Source organism: Aulonocara sp. 'chitande type north' Nkhata Bay, linkage group LG9 (assembly GCF_057382095.1).
Source record: "Aulonocara sp. 'chitande type north' Nkhata Bay isolate Kocher_YH1m ecotype deep benthic linkage group LG9, A_spYH_male_GT1.1, whole genome shotgun sequence".
In the NCBI taxonomy this organism is placed as follows: Eukaryota; Metazoa; Chordata; class Actinopteri; order Cichliformes; family Cichlidae; genus Aulonocara; species Aulonocara sp. 'chitande type north' Nkhata Bay.
In genome coordinates, this window is record NC_141352.1 from 28,252,986 (window position 1) to 28,277,698 (window position 24,713).

At 39.6% G+C, this 24,713-nt stretch overlaps 1 protein-coding gene across 1 annotated transcript in view; it reads left to right on the forward strand.

Annotated features, from left to right (window-relative positions):
• Positions 1-24,713, forward strand: part of LOC147322275 (cadherin-20-like) — a 99,299-nt gene that overhangs the window by 22,571 nt on the left and 52,015 nt on the right. The window contains exon 2 of the mRNA XM_086306756.1: positions 13,365-13,462. The gene's annotated coding sequence lies outside the window, so the exon portion shown is untranslated. The remainder of the gene's footprint in view (positions 1-13,364; positions 13,463-24,713) is intronic.

A 24,713-nucleotide genomic window follows, 5' to 3' on the forward strand; every position in this document is an offset into this window, starting at 1 on the left:
TATAACTGAGGGATGGGTCAGGGTCACCTGATCCAGCCCAATCCAATATTGAAAAACTGCTTTACACTGCCGTTCTCTCAGATAACGCTGGCATCACTGACATAAGGAGCTGTTAGGTGTTGTTGCCTTGAAATTCACCGCAATCCTGGATGCTGAATCCTGATAATCCTTTTCCATTACATGAGAAAATTTGGAGGTGGGCATTACCTTTTGTCTGTTACAATATGTCATCATACTTCATTACCTGAACCGCGCTAGTATTGGGTTACACCCCTTTTGCTTTCAGAACTGCCTCACTTCTTTGTGACATAAATTCAACAAGGTGCTGGAAACATTCCTCAGAGATTTGGTCCATATTGACATGATAGCATCACACAGTTGCTGCAGATTTGTTGGCTGCACATCTGTGATGCAAATCTCCCAGGGGCCTAAAGTGTGCCAAGAAAATATCCTTCACACAATTACACCACCGCCGTCAGCCTAAACTGTTGGTACAAGGCAGGATGGATTCATGTTTTCATGTTGTTCTGACCCCATAATCCAAATGATAGATAGATAGATAGATAGATAGATAGATAGATAGATAGATAGTAGTTGATGGAAGTAGGCGTGGTCTTCTTTTGTTGTTGCCCATTTGCTTCAAGGTACAGTGTGTTCTGCATTCTGATATGCTCTTCTTCATACTTGTTGCTACAAGTGGTTATTTGGATGTTCTTCTCTGACCTCTGGCATCAACAAGGCACTTTTACTAGGAGAACTGATGCTCATGGGATATTTTCTCTGTAAACCAATGATATGGTTCTGTGGGAAAATCCCAGTAGATCAGCTGTTTCTGAAATACTCAGACCAACCCACATTCAAAGTCACTTAAATGACCTTTCTTTCTCATTCTGATGCTCAGTTTGAACTTCAGCAGGTCGTCTTGACCATGTCTACATGCTTCAATGCACCGAGTTTCTGTAATGCTATTGGCTCAAACCTATATAAAGCTGGCATAGAAACACACTTAAAAATAGTAATTCAGATTAAAAAAAATTCAATCGATGACAAATACACAATAAAAACACTGGATTTTATTCATTCCATTGTCTTTAATCTGAATCCACAATTCCCTCAAATATCTCCTCATATTGCCTCAAGACAAGTTTCTGAGTAAATATTTTCCTCCTCGGTCCATCCCTCACACAGTGAGATCTCCAAACTTTCCAGCCTCGACTCCTCTGCTGATGTGAGGCTCAGGCTTTGAGTAAAATTAGCATAATTTAGAGCGATTGTGCCTTCCCCACAAACTTCTTCCCAACGTGCTCCAGCGAGCCCCCTCTCGCCCTGGCTTGCTCTGATCCGACGTGTATACAAAGCACAATGTTTCGGAGGCTTGTTTTTCTTGTTCTTGAGCTCCACAGAGGAAAAAAAGATGAAGAGGAGGCAGGGCAGATGTCAGAAACTTATCCAAACATCATTGATTTCCATGGGTTCTTGCTGGAGCTGGACAGAACAACCAGGAAACCTGTCAGGATGATTAAAAATGATATGAAGGCGCAAAAAGCTGTCCGCCCACACCTTTCCAGCTTGCTAACACATATTTCCGTTCAGTCCAAAAGCCTTTAACAAGAGAGAGGTACTTTGATGCAGGACTCTCTGGAGTGTTTGTACACGTGAAGAAGAAGAAAAGGAAAGAAGCAGGCATAGGCCAGAGGAAAGAAATAATTGGCCACACTGGTCGTGTGTCCAGCTCTAGACCCTGTGTTGACTACACTCCTGCTTCTGTAAGTGTTTGACCTATCTGCCCGTTTGAAAAGCTCTATCTAGGTATATGTGCACCTACTGAAGCATGAAAGCCCTCAGAGGCAGCGTGTTAGACAGCCTGAATGGAGAGAGGTGCAAAGGGGGCATACGAATAGGATAACAGGAGGAGACCTGTCGAAGAAAATACCCATCTGGACAAACAGTTCAATCTAGCAGCAAACTTTTCCAAAAACAAGTGAAATAATCAGACGCTCGAATGAGATAATATCACTGCTTCATGGTTCGAGGAGAATCAAATGATGCAATCTTGACGCCACAGTGATATTGTCATGGTCCTGGGTCGTTGACCCAGCGTTTTGTGTTTTGTGATTATTTTCCTCTGTTCTAGTTATTCTGTGTCCTCCCCCCTTGTGTCCGGTTCGGGTTCTAGATTTCCTGTTTTGTTCTGAAAGTCTGTGTCTGTTGTCATTGTGTTCAGCTTGTCCTCTGCTCCTCATGTGTATTAGGTTCAGCTGTTCTTCCCTCCTGTGTGTGATTACCTGATTACCTTGCGTGTGTATATTTAGTGGGTGTCGGTCTATGTTCATTGTCGGCTCGTCTGCGTTCATCCATGTATCACTGCATTCATCCGTCTACCTCTGCGTTCTATGGTGTTCCTGTCTCTGCGTCTCTCTGCCCCGCACCCCTTTTGTATGGTCTCAGGTTTGTCACTTAGTTTCTCCCAGTTTAGGTTTCCGTTTGTAAAGTACTCATACCTCGTTGCCTGTTTTTGTCACCACCACCTTTGTAAATAAAACATCACTCGTATCATCAGTTTGCTGCATCTTGGGTCCTCCTTTTCCTCCACACCACACGGCTCCCTCCGCCAGCCGTGACAGATATAATGTCACTTGTTTCCAGAAAACAACTGGTGCTGCATTTAAAAGCAGTCTCAACCCCCTGACTGATTGTTTTACTCCTTTTTTAAAAAAGGATGCAGGCTCTGCTGTCTGATTTCACTAAATGACCCTAAATGAACCAACAAGTGCTTTGCCAGGTGTTGAGATCAGCGACTCCCCACCAGCCTCCTTGTATTTTGAAGTGTTCAACAAAAGAGGCAGGTGCTTTTGTGCTGCAACAGATGTCAACGACATTTTATTTGCAAGCCAAAAAAACAAATGAGACAAATGCTGTTTTACAGCTGCCTCCATGATCACAGATTTTTGCTGTAATTCTGCTGCATCTCTGCTTTAATTATAGACTATATTAATCTGTCAAGGAGTCGACATGCATTTGGTCACTGGAAGATGGAAATTGAAGTTAAAAGCATGTTTTTAAAGGAATTTAAATGTTAAAAAAGGGGGGTCTGTTATGCTTTATTTTCTCTCATAGATACCCCGTTAAGATGGTGGACATTCGTATTAAACACAAAGTAAATTTCCAACAATGAGCTCGCTGAATGTGTGAGAGATCCCTGACTTCAGACTGCTCCAAACAGCTTTTTTTAAACTCATGAATCCGTATGATCAAAGAGAAAGGACTTCCTTATTTGATCTGAAGCACATTCTATCCTCCCACCTACTAGAGCCAATGATACCATATTACACAGATTCTTAACTCAGAGAAGACACTTAACCTGTGGAAGATATATTGTGAAATATTGCGAAAAATTGAGAATTCTGCAAATCATGTTCCGAAAGGTAAACGCTGTCAATATTTGTAATGTTAATTAGACAAAGTGTGTTCGTCTCACCTCTGCCATTTTTATTGCTCCAAAATAGGATCATAAAGCACACAGGCTGGCCAATAATGTCAGTAAAACCTGTCATAAATGTTGCATGCACCTGGCAAACTGAACTGTTTGTATTGCAGTCTAGCCCAAGTTAACTGAATGCGAGCATGTGGGAATATTGGACTGTAACAGGCATTCTGAACGTGAGAAAGCAAGTCACCAGTGCTCTGAGATAATGAGCTGTTGCACATGAACCCCGCAGCCCGTGACGTCGTCCAGGTGTTGCAAGTTAATGCAACCCTTTCTTCTGTTCGCAAACATTCCTCGACTTTAAGCTTCACTTCTCTGTGAGCCTCGGTACTGTGAAAAAACACTGTAACTGTCTGACATACCTGGGCTTCTGTGTTTTTTTTAAAAAACAAGAAAACCCACCATGTCTTTGCACACGAAGGACGTGAGGTGTACGTGATATTGTGCTATCTTCTTTGCTGGTACTGAATTAGGAGATGTGTCCAGTGTTAGTTAGATTTTTGGTTGAGCTGATTTAACATTAGCTTAGCTGAGCCTTATCTCAGGGCAGTGGTGTTCATAGTATTCACAGAGTAGTCTACTTTCAGATGGCACTCCTTCGTCCCATCCCATCCGCTGTTGACTTCACTAGGAAAAGAAGAAAAAAACCTCACAGTGCCAAAGTGAGATGGGTCTCACTTCTTACTTATCTTCACGCCCTCATCCAGGAACACTGACTTCATTTTATATTGCTGAGCATATTTCAGTTTTTAAATTAAATACTTTATTTTTCTGTAATTTTTGCTCATTTGAATACAGCATAGCTGCACTGATTTATTTCTATTGCTATTTCCATGTGTTCCTGTTACTATTATTTAGTAGCAGCGCATTAAGAATCAATCATGTTCACCTTACATCCCAGACAAGTCACGTCTGCTGCTTTTAGAAGTCATTGCCGACAAGGATCAGAGAACATATTGCAGCATTTAAGCACAGAGCGTTCTTTTATTCATCGGCTATCCCTTCAGCCTTGCTTCATTTCGGATGTGCTGAGAAGGGGATTGAGACCCAATATTGGCTCACCCCACCCTCCCTCTACAGTACTTACAGAAGGACAAGAGACATGGCAAGAGGTTGAGGATTGGAAGATTCAGCTGCTGTGTAGCATTTAGAGATGGCACGATACCACTTTTTTATGTCCGATACCGATACCGATATCATAAATTTGGATATCTGCCGATACCGATATGAATCCGATATAGTGTTTTTTAATCAACAAAACTGTTTTTTAAATATCTTGCTGCATTTTGTATAAGTTCATACTCAAGTTTAAAACAACAACTACACTAAAGCTATTCTGTTATACCTGTATGCAAAAAAAAAAATATTTCATAGTTCAGCAATACTGATCAATCTAATAAACTTAAACCTACACCATCCTCCCTATTCTGGTATTTTAAAGAGTACTTAGCATAAATATTAAGCAACCTAACTAATAGGGTTCCAACTCCCAGCAACAACAAAAATAAATAAATAAAAAATAGGGAACCACCCCTCACGCTCCACCTCATGATGCTTAATCGACGTAATCAACCTTAATTTGATGCAGTGTGAAAAAAAATGCACAGAAATCAATTATTTTTCAAGAAATATTAAATAGATTCAACATCTTTCTTCAACAAAATTGCAGACTGCACAGATGGTACCTTCCCAAAGGAAAAAGTACTATAGCTTACTAGGGTATATATATATTAGACTTAATAGTTACTATATACAGTAATTGACTTCTATTCATTTTACATCAAATTAAAACTTTGGGTGTCAGATAATTATTTATTAAAAGCTAGACATTTTAAATGAGAATAAGAAAGAAAAGTATGTCTTTGTGCCCCCTTTTCCCTGTTATTGCCCTATCGGCCCCCCTGGCTAAACTTTGCTAGATCCGCCCCTGCACAGTTACCAGCGTCAGCTACGTAGAAAAAGATCCTGGTGTAGAAAGTAATATTAAATACATTCTAACAACAGCTGATCAAGCTTAAACGTGCTGCTGTTGTTCAGCCGCTGGTTTCCTCTTTCTGGTGCAAAGTGGACCAAAAACAAAGAAGAGACACGGACTCGCGACAGAAAAGCTGATCAGCTGATCGTTAAGCAGTTTCATGATTGACGTAGCAGCAGGAGAGGCAGTCGCTTGTTAAGCTTAATGCAGGAATGCTTTACAAACATTCAGAGATGGACTTACACACTTGCTTTACTTCTCTTGGGATAACTTTGTCAGAGATGAAATGCCAGGTTGCTAGCGAAGCTCCACATGCTATCCAGACCACCGCATGCCACAGCCGCTCTATCACGTGATGCATACTGCTCCGACGTGCTAACGTTCTGAGGTGAGTTATGGCGTGTTGCAAGTTTTGTGAGGTGCTTTCGTGATATTTAATGGATCGGATTACATTTTTTATTTTTCTCCGATATCCGATCCAGTAATTTAGGTCAGTATCGGACCGATACCGATACGTAATATCGGATCGGTCCATCTCTAGTAGCATTAGGACTCACATTCCCAAATAGATTAGAAACAGCATCTGAGGTACACAACAGGCCTCTCAGGGATCGGAAATGCCTGGCGTGAAGAGCTGCACCTCAACATTCGAGTGTGTCCGAGAGCTACAACTGCATATGAGCCTCGTGACCTGTGGCAGATGTGGAATTGGACGTAATGAGGGATGAGAACAACTCAGTGCAGACTGGCTGATGGGCTGGGGGGGGGGTCAGAGTGAAGGATAGCAACCAGAGAAGCAAACGCGTCTCTCAGAGCTCATCAAAACACCAAGTTTCGGATGAGAGATGGAGTATCCTGCTGTTTTTTAACATGGTGACTGTAGTCGTTATACGGATGAGTGGAGCGGGAGGTGGACAGAGGACTAAATGAGGAGTTCAGATGTAATCATGGTTGGACAGCTGTGGAGGATCTGAAGAGGCAGATGACTCTACAGCTGTGCTGTTACAGTACTTCAGCTTCATTTTTTTGAGGTGTGTAGCCAGAGACTGTCAACAACCTTCTCTCAGAGGCAGAGAAAAGTGGTTCTTTGCAAAGTTTAGTTAAAACCACAAAGACAAGATGGGAGCTCCTGTATGACTGGATGAAAGGTGCATGCTGTCTCAAATTTTATGAACATGTTTTGATTTTTCCTGATCCTAATGGCTTCACTGATCACTCAATTTTACACTATATACCAATTTATCAAGTTCGCACCAAGATAGCAGTGTTATTCATGAGTAGAGATGTTCAAATTGCAGTATTGTCTTTCAGTCTTCCATGTTGTCTTCCCTGCCAGCTGCCTGCACCAGTACCAGTGAGCTCTAATTACATTACTGATAAAAACTTAATGTGATGTAGAGATGTTTGAAAAGTGCTCCAACTCATTCCTGAATGTAAACACAGACAAACTAGTCAGAGTATCTCATGACAGAGACGCATGAGCAGGATTATCTGAGAATGATGCAGCAAAATGTTGTTGAGTGAGTGGTTTCTTCACTTATTGTGGATAAGTGCAGGAAACATTTTAACTTGTAATCTGTTTAACTATTTTTTTCCCCAAATGCTCCAAAAGGTTTCTTTTGTTTTTTGTTTTTGGTGTAAATGTAAAGTTTGCAACTATAGAAAGAAATAATAGCCATGTACTCACATTCCTTATGTTAGTAAGCTCTGTGATGATTAATATAACCAGTAGTATGAATATAACCAGAATCTACTGGTGCTAGCATGCCTACAGGCTGGACGTTTAAGCTTTAATCTGTTTGAACTTTTAGACACAGTCGTAAAGTTTGCATAAGCTTACTCAGGCAGATCGGCAAATACAAATAATGAAAATGAGGCAGACAGTAAAGTTGTAGATTTTCACAGCTGTGCTTTGACCCCACCCTATGGGGAAAAAACACCATTAAGGTGGGGTTTTGCTAGTAATACCTCATTTCATTTGATTTAAAAAAAATATTATTTTTATTCATCATATAGTGAACGACAATATTAACGTTCAGGTATTTGTGTTATATTTGTTTTATTTTAGGAGTATAACATCCGGTCCACTCCTAAACATGTGCTGTGGTAAACCTAAATGTAATTTGCCCTTCCGGTCACATGGAAGTGGTGTTTTACGTCACCAAAAACTGAGCTTTTAAAAATGTCTTCCAAGGTGAAGAAACTCAGTCTCAGCCAACTCAGTTTCTGCTTTTAGATATGTACGAGGAAAAACAACATTTTATCTTAGAAAGTCAGATGTGCGAGTCTCTATCTACATTTGAGACAAACTGTGCCCTTGTATTGTTTGATGGCTTCTGATTGGCCAACAGCTATATGGTTGGAGTTACATAGCAAAAAGCACCTCCCATGGTGTGCTAAACAGGTACAGGCTATATGGCTGGGATTTAATGTAGACAGAGATATTTTTGAAAAGGAAAAGTGGTCAATTTTAAAACATATCCATGCACTTGTAGATTTATCTTTAGGTGCATGTAAATGAGTAAATTCCTCCATTATCACTTCACGGGTCTTTTTAGAAAACATTTGCTTTTACTGTCATCGTCTTAGCCATTAATTCTAATGTTTATGGCATTTTGCCCAGTGTGTTCCCTGTGTTGATTTTGCTCTCAAGGACTTTATTTTTCTGTCATTTTGACCCCCATAAAAATCAATGTAAAATGAAGAACTCAGCAGTCGACGCTGTTATATCATCAGTCAGAGCTAGTGAGATTTGATTGATAGACAAATACACAGGGAATGAATAATAACAGCAGGGCTGGATGGGCTGGTGATTGGATACTGAGTATAAGGCAGAGTAGACTTGATACATAGAGAACTGGGAAGGTTGCTGCTTGTGCAGATCAGCCAGGTAACCTCAGATGAACTGAACATAAAGTTCAGAGGGTGGACAACTCAACCAAACAGGCGAAAAGAGAAATATGCAGTGGATTTCAGGCCTGAAGAGCACAGCTGAGGAGGTGAAGGGCTCCACACTGGGGTAGAGCCCAGTGGAAAGTCAAAAAAGAGAGACTGGCTGCAGGTAGACAGCGTGAAATGTTTAGAATAATTAATTTATTAAAATGAGTTCCTTAATTTGTTGGAGCCAACTGTGTGGTGAATTTTAAAGGAAGACTCTTCAATTTGTTCAAGTGAGCACTTTGATTTTTATGCCTTGTTTATTTTTGTTTCACTGAACTTAACTTTTCCATATTTTTGCTGTGTTGCTTGTTGAAACCTTTGATATGCTTTGCTTTTACACCTCTGAAACGAATCTAAAATTTGATGAAAATTAGCAACTTTAAATGGTAAATGGCCTGGTAGGTATTTAGTGCTTTTCTACTCTGATTGAGCACTAAAAGCCCTTTGTGTAAGAGCTTTAAAGCACACAATCACACTCTGATGGATGCATTTGGGCAACTTGGGGTTCAGCATCTCAGCTGAGGACACTTTGACAGGGAGACTAGAGGAGCTGGGGATCAAATAATTGACTTTCTGATTAGCAGATAACCCACGTCCTCATGAGTCACAGCAGAGATTTCCTTTCTTGAAACCTCTTTCTGCTATTGGTGCAGAAGGGAGTCAAAATGATAAGGGGGTAGTAAAACACGCTGTTGGGCTTAGGGGACATGCACAGTTTCATATCTGAAGGGTGGGACATCATAATAAAGTTTAAAAGTAAGAATTAAGATTTGAAGGGAAGCAGAAACAGGAAGTCTTTGGCACCCTATGAGCCTGCTCTGTGCCAGCTCTCACTCGCTTCAGGCTCTATTACAGCCTTGACCAACTCCTTCTGTCAGGCCAGATCCAACCATAATCCCTCTGTGGCACACTGAAGCCAGGAGCTTGGGGCTGGGAGCATGTTTAACATCTCGAGTTCTCTTATTCCACTATGGGGAAAGCCGTCTTGGCATGACTGCGCTCCAAGATCAACACAAGGTTGACGGCCATCTGGTCTACAGCGCTGCAAATCCTCAAATGGCAAATACCACCCACAGCTTGGGCTCTGTCTCCCCAACAAACACAGCAGCAGCAGTAGCAGCTCCAACAATCAGTCAGTCAGGCCAGCGGCCTCAGACCAAACGAGGGAGATTAGATCAAACAAACGCTCCCGTGTGTGGGAAGGTGGCACGTCTCTTTAAACAGAGAGGTGATTGGCTTTGTGTTCTTTTATTTATAGCAGCGTTTATCTGAGGGAGGAATAGACTCAGTGAAGGCCGCGAGGCTCAGTCATCCAAGGGGACAGGGTTTGTGAGGCAGTCAAGGCTCTCCACACCACATGGAAAGGGGCTGTGGGCACAAGGGTACTATTATCCTCCTTCGTCGACATGCCCTCTCTGGATAATCATTTCTACGAGCGCCACTATAAATCACTTTTAGTGCAATGGAAACATCTATTGTGATTGCCTGCCCTTCTATTGGCAAATGTCATCATCATAATAATACCTGGGAGGGTTGGCTTTACTGTGATTATGAGCACCATGCTGATGCGGGTAGGTGCGACACCAAATAAGTGAAGAACATCCTCAGGGGGCGGATGACTTTTATACAGCAGTGACACGCTCATGTGTTCAGTATGAAAAGTTCTGTCGAGTACAAACAGAAGGTAATCCTCAATCATCTGCTTTTACTCAGTCACTGGGATTAAGTTTTGTCACGTTGAGAACATCATTTTACTTTTATGGCTCTGTCACAGTAAATCAGCCACTTAGTGATAAGAAAAGCTTTGGGTCTTTTTAGAGGTTATGAAATAAAACACATTAAATTTTATATAAATTGTATTCAGATAAAATTTTATTATGGCTGTGGTAAGGTGTGAGTAGGGACTGATTGAACCCAAAATTTAACCTTTAACCTCCTAAGACCCGAACTCTTCCACAGCATGCATTTTTAATTTCTCTTTGATATTTGGGCTGATTGGGACCCGATAAATGTAAAAACAAAGAATTACCAGATTTTTTTTTTTGCCTGATTTTTGTTCTAAGAAAAGTTAGAGGCACATATGAGGATATTCGTTTAAAATTTCGATAGAACAGTAGCAGTATAATGTCCTCATAAGTGGATATCAGGCCCCTGTAGAGCAAAATTGAGTATTTTGGTCTAAATAACCCAAAATGTGATGTTCACATATGTGGACGCCAGGTCCTAGGAGGTTAAGCGTGTAAAATGAAGCCACAGGAGATGAAAAAGAAAAGCTGCAGTTCCATTAATGTCCACATGAGGCTGTCTCTAAATTTGAGTCGATCTCCATAGACGCCAGAGTTAAACTGCCAAACTTTACAGGTAAAAAAAAATCATATTTACAGCCTGCAACAAAAAGCAAATGTGCCTATTGTGACCACTTTTATCTTTCTTAAAACGCAACAAATTATATTTTCTTGTATTTATTAATTTTTGGTGCCATTTTTGTCCGATGTCTCGACATACAGAGCTGTAGCTATCCCCCCAGGTCCTGACAGCATTTTTAATCAACAAAAAGCAGACTGCTGGATGGTTGAACTGTCAAAGCACTTTTTTAGGTTTAATTAGCAGGCATCTGTTAGTGTGCATTGCATTTGCACAGTTTATGAATAATAATAACAATAATAATTCTGGCTCCAAATAACAAACAATGGCCAAACATAACCCTAACACAATAATGTGTTCACACCAAACATGAAACAAAGGAATTCAATCCCATTAAAAATCGCATGGCACCACCACCTGAAACTGTCAAGCAGATTATATGGATTGTTCAGTCTTTTAAGTTTTCAGTGGCGAGAACAAGCTTACATAATACACATAATTGAAATACCGCAAGACACTGACATAATTAACGAGCTAACCATGCTAACGCGTTGACGCTGTGCAGCCCTCGCACGGGGCGATCCGCGTTAACTCGCTGACGGAGATTTTCCGCATTAATGCGGTTATGGCGTTAACGTCATTTTGACGAGATTAACGCTGACAGCACTAATCCCAACACTAACCGAAAGCCAAGAATTTAAGAAGAACAAAGAACCCCAACCAAAATCGGCCAGTTACCGTGGCACGGATTGCCGGTGGGATGAGGATTTCAGTCAAAAGCTGAAATCAACTACAGAAACATATTTTCAGAAGCAGTCATACAACTTTACTGGCTTTTAGTCAAGCCCTCCTCTGTTTCCCTGATCTGTCAAAGTGCAAACCTGAAAAAGACAGCAATAGCAAAGCTTGTCCTCTATTTTCAACTGTTGGTCTGACCAGGCGAAGGCTGACAAGTTTTTTCAACACAACAGGAAATGTTTAACTTGCATGAACAGTTTGCTTTACCTCACTGGAAAGACTGTAAATAATCACACCTTCATGTTTAGTGTGAACTCACCGTAGGGCTTCAAAACTAATCCAAAGCCATCTTTTGTATACATTCTTTGATTGCACCTACTCACCAGAGTCCCTTCTGCTAATGTACAGCAGCATAACTCGGACAAACCACACACAGAACATAGTGAACCAATACTTTTAATTGCAAGTATTTTTCAAGTATGATTATAATTAACACATGTTGTGTTGATTCTTATAAAATAGCATAGGAAAAAAATATTTATACTTTTATGTAAGTAGAGGATAGAATGTGAAGACTGCAATTACAGATTTGAATGTTTTAAATAAACATAGCATCTGTTTCCCAGTATGGAAGTATTGGATAGTTATGTTGCATTTTTTACATTTTGGCAATTAGTTTACCAGAAATCTAAGAGAAGATCAGTTAAACTGCATGGCAAAGAAAAATTGTCCTTAAGGCCTTGTTGCTGCTTTTTCTAGTGCTTTAACTGCATTGAATGACCTTCTGCAGGAGATAGTGTGCTCCTTTCATGGAGATAACCAGCTGTCATTAATGCCTGGATGGGAGACTCAACCCGTGCATTGGTTCATATGTGATTTATTTATTTTTGTTTCCTCTCTGGTCAGTGCCTCTGACCTGCACTTGCCTGTTAAATTGCTTAGAATTAGCATGTACGACAGAACTGGGACACATAAAAGCTGCTATTTGCTTAAGTCCAATGTGCCGCGTCAAACAGGCAAATCTTATGAGCTGCATGCAAAGAAAAAGAGAGAGAAATATCTAAGTTTGAAACCAGCTCCCAACAGTCTTTTGTAAACAGTATCTTCCAGGACCCTGATGTCAAACATTACCAAGCACAGAACTAACAAAAGGAGTTCTGTTGTTTGGGATCTGGGATGCATCAACTGCGTTATGTGTCAGCTACCAGTGTAGTTTCCTGCTCCCCTATCATCCTCCCCCCCAAACCCATTACACCTATCTTATCGCATTTTCCACTCCCAAAGCTTTGCAGTCACATTTTCTTTACTTGCCTTCCTAAAATTAAGGATCTTGCCTGCCTGCCAGGTTAGCTGCTCGTAGATCAATCCCCTGCCTGTTTAGTTAATTGTCGGCAATTGTGAACTGTGTGTAATTCATCCCTCGACGTAATCCATCAGCTGATCGATCGTATTGACGCACAGGAGTCTTCCTGTTTCGACGTGTGTTTATCACAGCGGTGTGGAGAACACGTGTGGAGAGAGGCTGATGGATGTTTGTCATGTTGATGAATATGAAACAAAGCACTGAAGCAAGGCATACGTTAACATGACTGTGACTTATGCTCACTGTAATATTATCAATTAAGTTTAGTTTAATTGTTTTTTCTAGGACACTTAATCACACTGAGGCTTATATAAAATATAGATTTTTTTTTTTATCTGCTGACTCAAAATCTTCAATCAAAATCTATGTTAGAAAAGCAATGGACAAACAAATAATTGAAAACGTATATGCTTTCATTATTTCATATATGAAAAATATTCATATTCACTCATTCTGAATGCCTGATTGTGATTCTTTGCTGTTTTCCTTTTTTTTAGACACCCTGAAGTCACCTGAAGTCGGTTAAGGTTCACATTTCGGACGGCGCCATCTTGAGCTTGACATCTTGAAACCAGGGACACGGCAGACTCATAAGGTAAGGTCGCCACTCCTTAAAACAGCCTTCTTTATTGTCTGTGTTACTCTAAATTGAAAAATAATTTCCAAAATGCACACCGTGATGTGTTAAATAAGGACTGGAATTCATGATTGAGACCATAAATATATTTGTTTAAGTGTGAACGAATGAACATGATAACTGCCATGGTACAGTAATAAAACAGAATACTTTTAATGACGAGTATTTCCAATGCCAGCTACTAAGAGCAGCAATGTTTAAACATATAGTCAAATATTTGCGCACATCCTTAGTTAAAATTGCTAAAACTGATGAAAAAGAGTGGTTCGTGTGCAATAGTAACCAGACCAGCATTATTTGTTGACCTAAGCTAAGAACTTGGGAAGGGATACTTTTATTTTGTGGAACAAGGAATATTATTTATCTGAAAAAAGTCACCATAACAACTGATCACTAAATGAAAATCTGTAGATACCAATTAAGGGGCTTTTTAAATAAAAATATTGTTTGTAATCAGTGATGGGAATAACAGCGTTACAAGTAACGGCGTTACTTTTTTCAGTAACGAGTAATCTAACTAATTACTATTCCTATCGTTACAACGCCGTTACAGTTACTAACAAGAAAATCCGTTACTATTTTACAACAAACAGACGGTTGAAGCTGTGTTCAGTTTACCGCATCTTATCTCAGTTGCAAGGAAGTAGCTGTAAGTAATCTGGACGCTACAGCTTTAAGCAGCTGTGCACTCCCGTGGACGGTAATCACGATCACTGTCTAGCACAACACCTGGAGCTAAGGAGGCAAAACAATGGCATGAGTGCTGCTGTTTGACTGAGGAAGAGTAAAGTAGTTGTGGTAAGCCAATCACACGACCACTTAAAGACAAAGCAACAAGGTGATATATACCAGTTTTTAAATTGTGTTGATAAGCCACGTAAAACCAGAGTCATGATAAACAATATATATGCGGCGTTTTTTCCTGAATAGTTTTGTCACGTTTACTGTCTAAGGACAGCGCAGCGAGACCTCTCTGCTTATGAGCTAAAAGACAAAAAAAAACAGGGGAAGTTTTAGGAGTGACGGCAAGAGAGAGAGAAAGACATTAGAAAAAGAGAGAGAGCAAGTTTTGAGATGTGTGATTTAGCATGTTTGGAGTGTGTAGTTAATGTGTTGTCTTGTGTAGTGTTGTGGATAGTTTTGTGTTGTGTGTCAGAACAATGAGGCGACTGCTGTCTCCAGGTAGAAACAGGAGTGGTACACCTGCTGCTGTCAGACCTGCAGGTATCAGGCTGTGATGTTCTCCTTTATAGTGGACAGAAATTATTTTTTTGGAGTGGCACAAATAATTTGTGTGACATCTTATTGAATGCAGAACAGCTGATTGTTCTGTAAATAGTTTGAAATGGTTATTTAAAAAATCAACGTAAACATGTTTGTGGTTCTTACAGTAAAAAATATAACTTTTCTACTCTGATTTTATGTTTTTTGTCTGATTTTAGATCAACTGTGTTAGTACAGTATGTCAAAATGAAAACATGACTGTAAATTCAGACACGTTAGATTGTGCTGAAAAGAATGATACTAAACAAGGCAAAGGAAATAGTTTTTAAAGGTAAAATGTTGAGGTAAAATCAAAAGTAGTTAAAAATGGCCAATTATACCCTGGACCCCAGAGGGTTAAACGTTTTTTTAAAGTAACGCAATAGTTACTTATCAAGTAATTACTTTTAGAATCTTGTAACTCAGTTACTAACTCAGTTACTAGTTAGTTCTTCAAAAAAGTAACTATAATTAATTACTTTTTCAAAGTAACTTGCCCAATACTGTTTGTAATAACGTTGAACAAGAAATTTGAATACATCACTTTAGGTTTTGGGAAAGTGAGGACAAGCTATACAAGTTTACAACTGATACTTTAGCAGCAAGTTGATTTTAAAATTCACAACTGTAACAGCACCTGGTTTTCTTTCATGCGGAACGGGTATCGAGACAAATTTGAATTGGATGATCAAGGACAACCAAAGGCCAGTTTTTACAAGTGGTGTCACAAAGCATTTATAATGAATTCTAAGCACCTCAAATGCAGGGTCTGTTCAGTGAATGGGTTTCACAATTCTTAAGTTTAAAATGCTCACACTCTCACATGTGACAGCATCTGTTGTGCCAGTGATACACACAAGCCCACAGCAACAGCTCACGGTGTGAGCAAGGTGATGCCATGCATGCATAAAAACGGAATTGAATAGATTTCCCTGCATTTGCAGCACTGTAATAAAGTATTTATTTAGTATTTTTCTTGATTTCTTTTATTTCTTTTTTTACCTTTTTTGTCACACTTGTCGCACGTTACAGCGAATAAAACAAGCTTTATATCAGACAAATAAATAAATATATATTTATAGTTTTTTTGTTCATTTCTCAATGATGATTTCATTTATTATTGAGAAAGGGGTTATCCAAACCTGGTTATAAAATGGCCAGCTTCCCCCTCCGGTTAAATCATGAATTCTTTCTAATAACCACATGTTTTTAAAAAAAAAGCTATCATATCAAAGTTTCACCCTCGAAATTCTTCCAGTTGTGACAACCCAATTATTTTCTGACATCTCATAGAAAGAGCACAAAACAGCAATTAACAGAACTAATAAATTTTGATTACTCGATAAGAAAGATGAATATTAGTTGCAAAACTAATCCAGCAGTCCTATTGTATCTTGCTAATGAAAGAAACCTGAGCTCACCTCTCTTGACAGACACACTGTGCTACAGAAAACCTGAAACTGTTCCAAAAATCATTGTGTGAGTAATGAACAGGATAAGGCCTGAGACTCGTTTTTTGATGGAGATGAATTACCGAGAATGAAAGAAAGAAGACAACGAAGGGGAAAAAACCACTACAAAAGCAGCAGAAACACCGACTGACAACCCAGACTCGGCGCTCAGATCTCAGAGTCCAAGTCTCTGACAACACTGATGGCAGTGTCTGCACTGGGTGACAGGCCCGATCCATTTGGCGCAGCGCGTGAAGACACAAACACAAGCTGTCTAAAGAGAGTAAGGTAGACTTCAATCAGCTAAAAGGTGATAAAACATAATTAATTCAATCACCCACTCAGAGGACAGGGAGGGTAGAGGAGAGAGAGAGGCTGAGAGGAAAGCAAAAACCTGGAGGGATGCATTCGCACGGGCACGTTAATGGGAAACTGCACTTACTTTCTTTCAAAGCCCTTTCTACCTATTTATCCACTACTCAATAAGGAGCTTGCATCTGATTCTGTGTGGTTTCACAATACAGCCATTAAACACACAGTCGTTCAGCAGCGCTTGTGCATGCAGATAAAAAAGAGAAGGGATCCATGTTAATATAACTCATACTTAGACACCTTTATTCATTAACAGTAACCCGGATCATGATAAATGACTAACAGAGGGGACGAGTGCATATGTATGCCTGCCTGCGTCGTCCTAAAGCTGCCCGAGAGACCATTAACACCTCGACCAGTCCAGCTTTCTGTATCAGGGTCAAGTAGGCTGCGATTAGTCCACCACAACATGCACCGCACCTCCTCGAAAAGAGCCTGAAAAACAGGTTTCAATAAAAGCAAGAGCATCAGATTCCTTCTTGTCAGCCTGGTGTGAAATATACACCAGGAAAATTAGTAGTTTGTGTGTGAAGGTAGATGACAGTGAGAGACGGAGATCAGAGAAGTGAGAGTGAATCCGTGAGGGGAAGTAGATGTTCATTTCATGAAGTATATTCCTGAGAAATGGCGTACTGGTGAAAGTCGACTCCACTTCCCCAAGGCACACCGGTCTCCCACAAGAGGAAGGTGTGAGGAAGGAGAACAATAGCTCCTCAAAGGCAGAGTCAGGTTTCAGCACAATTGCTGCCCGCAGTTATACAAGGCCGTTACATCCTGTCTCCCATGACAACCAAGCCCCAAGCTCCGGGGATTGGCCTCGCCGGTCTTACCTGACCACAGCAGGTAGTCGCTACTAGAGATGAGCTGATGACACAAACAAGCTCCTATTAACAAAACATTTAGCTTTCATTAGTTTGACATTTAAAGTCCTCATACTTCCATAATTTAGCTGCCAGTGGCAGCAGTTTCTTATCAGCATGTTTTGATCCTTTGTAGGTCTCCACAAATCAATATTAATTAAATAAATATTTCATACTCACAGTGAATCAAATAACAAATGTTAAGAAAGGGCTAGTGTGCAGTTGATGAACCCAGAGAAAATTAGGCTATCAGACAGTCTCTGAATTTAACATTGAGAACAAAGTAATTTGATTCCTAAATAAAAACATTAAAGATGCAAAGGAAAACTGCTGTTACCCGTTAGCCCAGTCTAACAGCAAATCATGAAACAATCTGTTCTCGTTCAGTAAGTAATATAATATCATGTACTTTATTGTGTCCTAAGATGAATTTGTTGTGCTATTACAGAAGTTGCTTTAACACAGAGTCAGTAAACATGGAAAGAAAAGAGAAATTTCAAAGTGCTTTAATTTTGCAAGTTCACCTGCAACAATCGAAACATGAACTGTTTGGAAAAGCGGATTTCAAAATCAGAGAACATCAGGGATAATTATCAAGGAGCACAGAGAAGGAAGACACAGCTTACCAAGGTGACCTGACAATGACTGAGACAGTGTTTAAAAAAGGTATACAAAGCACAGCTGAAGACAACGTAATGAGACGGGTGGAAGGTAAACTTAACACAAGACACAGAGAACAATAGCTACCAAAATAAAACAGAAAGTAAGACACAACTGAAACAAGATTAACTTGAGACAGGAGACACCAAAAGACAAAAATCACAGAGACTGGAACAGAATGGAACAAAAAAGGGAGCAAACTAAGTACTACCTGAAAGTCACAGTAACAGAAGTCTTAACAAGACTAGAAAATAAACCATAAAGAACCCATGAAATACAGAAGATATACAACCACGAGTGAGTAAAAACAACTCTGTTAATAGAAAACTAAATACTGACTAATTAGGACACTCATGTAGTTCTTTATGTTTGAAAAACCCACAAAAAAAGAAAACCTTAATACAAGGCCCAGGGACTAACAAAAAAGCCTCTGTAAGAGCACAAAACGAATTCAAGGAGGCAAAATACCGCACATGTATTGTCACATGGACACAAAAAGCATGCGCTACAATACAATACAAAGTTTTATATGGGTAATGTTTTGTCTAGAAAACTAGTATTATGTGTTACATCCTACAGAGAAACAAGATCTACAAGAAGATTGGGAAAAATACAAGCCGCATAATCCAGACACAAAAATACTTGATTTTCAGAAACGGTGTATTTTTTATAATCTGCTGCTCTTTAGAGCTGATGACTCAGTCTGTTGGCTCAGTTCTAAGGACTTTGAAAATATTTGTCTCTGTCCAATGCCCCTAACTGTCTGCTGCAGCTTTATAAAAGCATAATTAACCTTGTTAGCCATGTCCAAAACCTACAAGCTTACACGAAATCTGCTATTCTGTCTTGTTAAAGTACTAGCAAATGGCACAGATAACCACCTGAATCCACCTTGCCACCTTCAATTTGCAGATGTGGGACTAAAAAGAACATAGAAGTGCTCACGTTGGCATTGTAAATCGTAACAGCTGTGAACTTACTAAATCAATAGTTCATTTGTATTCGCGCACACGTGTTAGCATAAGAGAACTGAGTTCACTTGTTACAGTGTGGTTATCTGTATTTTGGGTTTTTTTTTGTGAAAGCAAATTTTCCTCTGGGATTGTAGATGTTGTCTTTGATATGAGAGCAATTAGATGAAAAAGAAAAATTGAATAAAAATTGAATTGGGTCTTGTGTGGATTGATTTTATGTCACTAATGATTAAATCTTAATATCTAGCGGACTCGTAGATCATTTTAAACTCACTTGACGCAGATTAATGGTGAGGCTTGTTTGATTTTTCTTTTTTTTTGGTGCGACTGAAATAACATTTAACTGACATCCACTAGATTTACTTTCGACCTGATGGCAGATTACAGCATCGCAGTCCAATGTAACGTAGCTGGCATACAGGACGGCACGCTATAATCCCGTTACAAGCTGGTTTGTTGTTGTTTGTATAAACCCCTTATAATCTTAATATCTGCCGGTCCTGCCATCATAATAAATAGCTCCTATCAAACTGTATCACTTTCTAAAGCTGCTTTGTCTGTTATGAGAATTTTGAAGCCGTAATAAATGGAGATAAGGCGGGCCACATGACAAAAATCCCCATAAATTTGTTTTAGGGACAATTTATATAATGATATGGATGGTTTCCAAAGACGACACACAGCTTTTGTTTCCTTTTGTGCGCCAGTGGATAATGACGCTCATCAAGAAAAAGACCTGTAAGAAAAGCGAGGAAGCATTATAGTTAAAAAGAGACACAAACAATGAGGGAAACACAGAGCAGCTTCTGTCTCAATGTGGATAATTACATTTCTACCTTTCTCTGGCAGTTGCATAGCCTTAATGCTCGTAATTAATTTCATTATTTTTGGCCCTGGCTGTTGAGTGCAGATTAGTTCTCTCTGAGTTGTGGGGATAAACACACAGTAATTGCTTATTACTCTCAGAGCCCACATTAGATTATACTAAAGCCAATGAATTAGAAAATATCCAATCACCTTTAGCTAAAATTCAAAACCCGCTTCTGTTATTGCCGGCGCTTGTTTTCATTTGTCCAATACATCCTTCACTGTGTGTGGATCAACCTGTAACGATGCTCCAGGCCCAGATACTCTGAATTACTTCTGTATTTGTTCTTTTAATGTCATCTTTTCCTGGCTTTCCCAAATTTACTGCAAGATTACTCACTTAGAGACTTTCTGCATAGGTCTATATGAGCAAGAATATAGTAGAAATACAGGTTTTGATGGTTTTTTGAAACACTGTTCTCTCGTATAGAGCAGCAGTGTTGGCAAAGATGAAAAGCCTTACTCAAAGTGGACCTCCGTGGTTGTTGCTTATCAGCAGCTCCCAACTGAGATTTTACCAGCTGGACTCGAATTGAGTGCCTACTGCTTTTAATAGTGGCTCCCTGGCATTTGTTTAATATTCACCGGGCTTGTAAAATAAGTTACTCTGTGTTTGTCACTAATTCTTCAGAGAAAACTTTAGGAGGTATTAATAGTGTGAGAGCCAGAGAAGCTTTTTTTTTAATCATCCGACTAATTAATTCTCACCAAAGTTCTCGTTAAGTTAAAAATGAATTTATGATTAACCACTTTACACCCACACATCTGTTTTCACTTATGTTGTTTTCCCTTATGTTGCTCTTCCCTGATTAGATCTCACAACTTCAGCATTCCTGTGAGTTTTCTTACACTTCAGAGCAAAACTGGTGGGACTGACAGGGCCATCGGAGCTGTTATTTGTTAATGAAAAGCAAGAGGTGATGGAGATCCTCCAGATCCTCCACTGGTATCCACCGGAGCCAGGTTGAAACCCATGTTGGTGCCATTCCTTTGGACATTCAGAGCCTGGACATGCCACCTGAAAATCCCACCTGGGCTAGCACGTGCAACTTTACACAATGCTATAACAATATGTATTAACAATTAAAAACATGTGGCCCAGCAAGCCATATATTATTATCATTACCTCCTTTATTTAAACAAGTACTCTCATTGTGATCGAGAACTTAAAAGACACCTATACAAATACACATATACAAAAATTGAGACAAACAGCTACATAACAAAAGGACACATATACACAAATGTTTGAATAGCTGCAGATGAACTAATGCAACCTTTAAAATGTTCCAGTGAAGTCAAAGAATACAGCATCACAGCTGTTTCATTTATAGGCAGCACGTTATTTAAATCCAGTTTTTCCCATTTCAGTATGAACAAGAGGTACAGCTAATGTTAAAATGTCCTACAAACTGACATAGTAAGTACTGTATTTAAATTCAAGCAAGGAGTGGAGGTAAGGCTTGAAAATAAGCATCATACAATGCTGCTCTTTTCAAGTTACCAGGCGGAACCATCTTTCTTATTCATATAAGATGCAAAGGTGACTAAGAAAAGAATCGCCAGTGATGAATCGTAACGCACTGTGATGCACAGAATCAAACGGCTTCAAGGTGGATATAGAAGCACGAATATAAACAATATCACCATAATCAAGTGCAGACTAAATCGTGGCTTGTACAATGATCTTACGACTAGTGAATGACAAACAGGATTGGGTTCTACATAAAAATCCAGTCTTCATCTTTAGTTTTCTTGAGATTACGCCCACACATGAACAAAGATCAGGCAGTTACGTCATTAACATTATGACACTTTTATTCTAAACTACTGCGTAATCCAAAAGCACATAGTTCTTCTTATAAAAAACAAAAAGACTTAGTTTCGAACATTTTTACCGTCACTACTGCTCACTCTCCTTTTCACTCTCCTAAGAGCCCTAGCTGATATTCCTGGCACTTCCCTCCCTCTTGGTGCGTAGTGGGGAATATTTCATAATTTTATTTTTGTTTTTCTATTTATACACAACTTTTGAAGAAAGTACTTTTTGCATAATTGTTTAAATTAGGTTTTAGACACTCTAAAGCTTTAAGTACTATATATTTTTTTAAGTATATTTTTGGGGGCTTTTTGCCTTTTTTTTGATAGCGCAGCAGTGACTAGATCAGAAAGCGGGGAGAAAGAGGGAAGACAGCACAGGGCCTTGGGTTTGAGATTAACCCAGGCTGGTGGATATTTTCCAGGGAAGGTTTGCTGTGGTTCAACCTCAGCCAATGACAAGCTGTTGGTAGTTTCGAAAGAATCAGATCACAATAGAAGCAACTGGAGGGTGCCTGAGCTCCCCCTTAGAGACAAGGTGACGAGTTTGGTTGTTCAGTAAGATAAAGTCACAACTTTTAAACATTAAAAACACCAAGTTGACGTAACTTACTTATTGCCTCCTAAGTGAGGTGTTTTGAGGAGGTCTCAAAGAGACCTCAAGATTATGCCTCTACAGCTGGAACACCTAAGTGTCCTCCCACAAGAGCTGCTGGAGCTGGCTAGGGAGAAGGAAGTCTGGGTATCTTTGCTTGAATTGCCGGCCTCATGACATGACAAAAATGGAGGGATGTTGCCAGTCAATAACAAACTTTGCTTAAAGCTACGTGTTCTGCAGAAAGCTTTATAGCTCTATAGTGCAAAAAGTGGACGTGGAATAAAATACACAAATGAAGCATGAGTAATTATATCGGTGATGCAAACACGGTTAAACACAGAAATGGAAGGATAAAAGTGATGTGAAGCAACTAAAACCACTGGAGTTAAATACAGGTGTAGGGATCCAAAGTTAAAATTTATCCATAGGAACAAAAGCTAGTAGCAATCCAAAGCAACTCTTTTCTAAATTTCAAAAAGTATCCTAAAATATAACTTTGCAGTCACTAGTGTGGCAACACTTGGACATATCTCTGACTCAGAGCTCAATATGTGGTTACAGAAATGTGCTTATCTGTCACGAACAGGAGAAAATCTACCTGAGAAGCACATCAGAGCACAGGCTGTTATGAATGGGTCATAACTCCTGTAACAAGATCTCTGCAGAGAAACCTTGTGTTCCATCAGGCAGGGTGAGAGTTTGATGGGGACTGAGGACAGGACTTCTGACAGTGCTTCTTTTGATGAAGCCAGTTTTCAGTGTGACTCAGTGAAAAGCCAACATAACGAGATCTAGTAGTTAGGAGGGTAGGTGAGACAGACACCCAATGGAAAAGAGAGGAAAGATGAATCACTGTGGCAACAGAAAAAAATGGTGCTTCAAAGAATATTCACGCGCCTGCTCTCGAGGTCCTCATTTCTGCATCGTCGTGCTTTGTTTGTTCACTTAGGAGCTACTCGCCAGAGATTTTTTTTCCCTGCTCAAGGGTTCTTCAGGGGACTAGAGCAAGATTTTAATGATAGAGGGTGTCCTGTGGTGTGTGCTTGTTAATCTGATGTTGTCTTATGATGATGTGCTGATGACCACAGTTCTAGTCACAACCCTAAAAGGATATTCTGATAGCATAGGTCTAGGTTTAGGATAATCATAGATGGTGACTTAGGTTAAAGTCCAGTTTACTTCACCCTGTTTATTTCCCATTATTGAGTTGACTGTGAACACCTGCAGACATATAAGACCAATTCAAGATGGTTTACCAGCAGCTTATAAACTTTCATGAACAGCCTTTTCTTTCTTAATTCTCTTTTTATAGAGACATTTTCTCCCACGTTCTGTCTTTTAGAGAAAAAGGATTTATAATAACTGGGAATTGCAGTGAGACCAGGTGTACCCTGTCTATCATCTATAAGTTTATAGTGGCATAAAATACAGATGCTATTTATTATTTAAATACTCAAAATCAAGGAGTGGACAGCTGAGGACAAACACGGCGGTTCTGTGAGTTGTCTGTCTACCCAACACCTGACAAGGAGCCACAGTTAGCTTTTATCAGTAAGCAGCTGGACTGTCCTTGAGGTCTTTTGTGGAGACAAAACAGAAGGCACCAAAACAGTCAGGTCATCATGCTTCACGCAGGTTCCACAAGGACTGAGATGTCAACTCCACCTCCCGAAAAATCTAATCTAACTTTGTACTCTCCATCACCTTTGTGAAAAAAGTAAGTCGTAAGTTAGTAACTAGAAGGCAAACTGTTTATGGTCGATCCATATGCATACAATTACACAGTGACCAAAAAAATCAATAAGCACAAGCAGTAATATATGGAAACATAGAAGGCAAACAGATTATCTGACAACTGATGAGGGAAGACGTAAGACTATTTAGAGACAGAGCTGATGAGACATAGGGCAAACCACAGAGTACTTCAGTTGAAGACAACTGGACTTGGAAGTCTTTCTTTCTTCTCCAGAACTGAAGGAACCTTTTATGGGATTGCTCCCATGGAAACAAACCAGCTACTTTAGTATTGGAACTGCCAACATGATTCAGAGACTACTCTCCAACTGGTCAAGGAATATACATTTCTCTGAAGAAATGTGTGTGACGGGTTTCTATAATTTACTACAAAAAACATGACTGAAATTGCACTTGAAAAAAGGGGATTAAATATGTAGCTAAAGTTCTTGGTTTCCTCTAGATTATTAGGGAGAAGTCTAATCTCAGTTCATTTTGAGTTGTATGGAGTTTTAAAGGTTTAAAGTTTGCAAGGTTTTGCATCAGCCACAATACAAAGCAGATAAATGTATTTTTAAAAGGTGCTCATTAGTTAGTTATAGCATCTAGCAT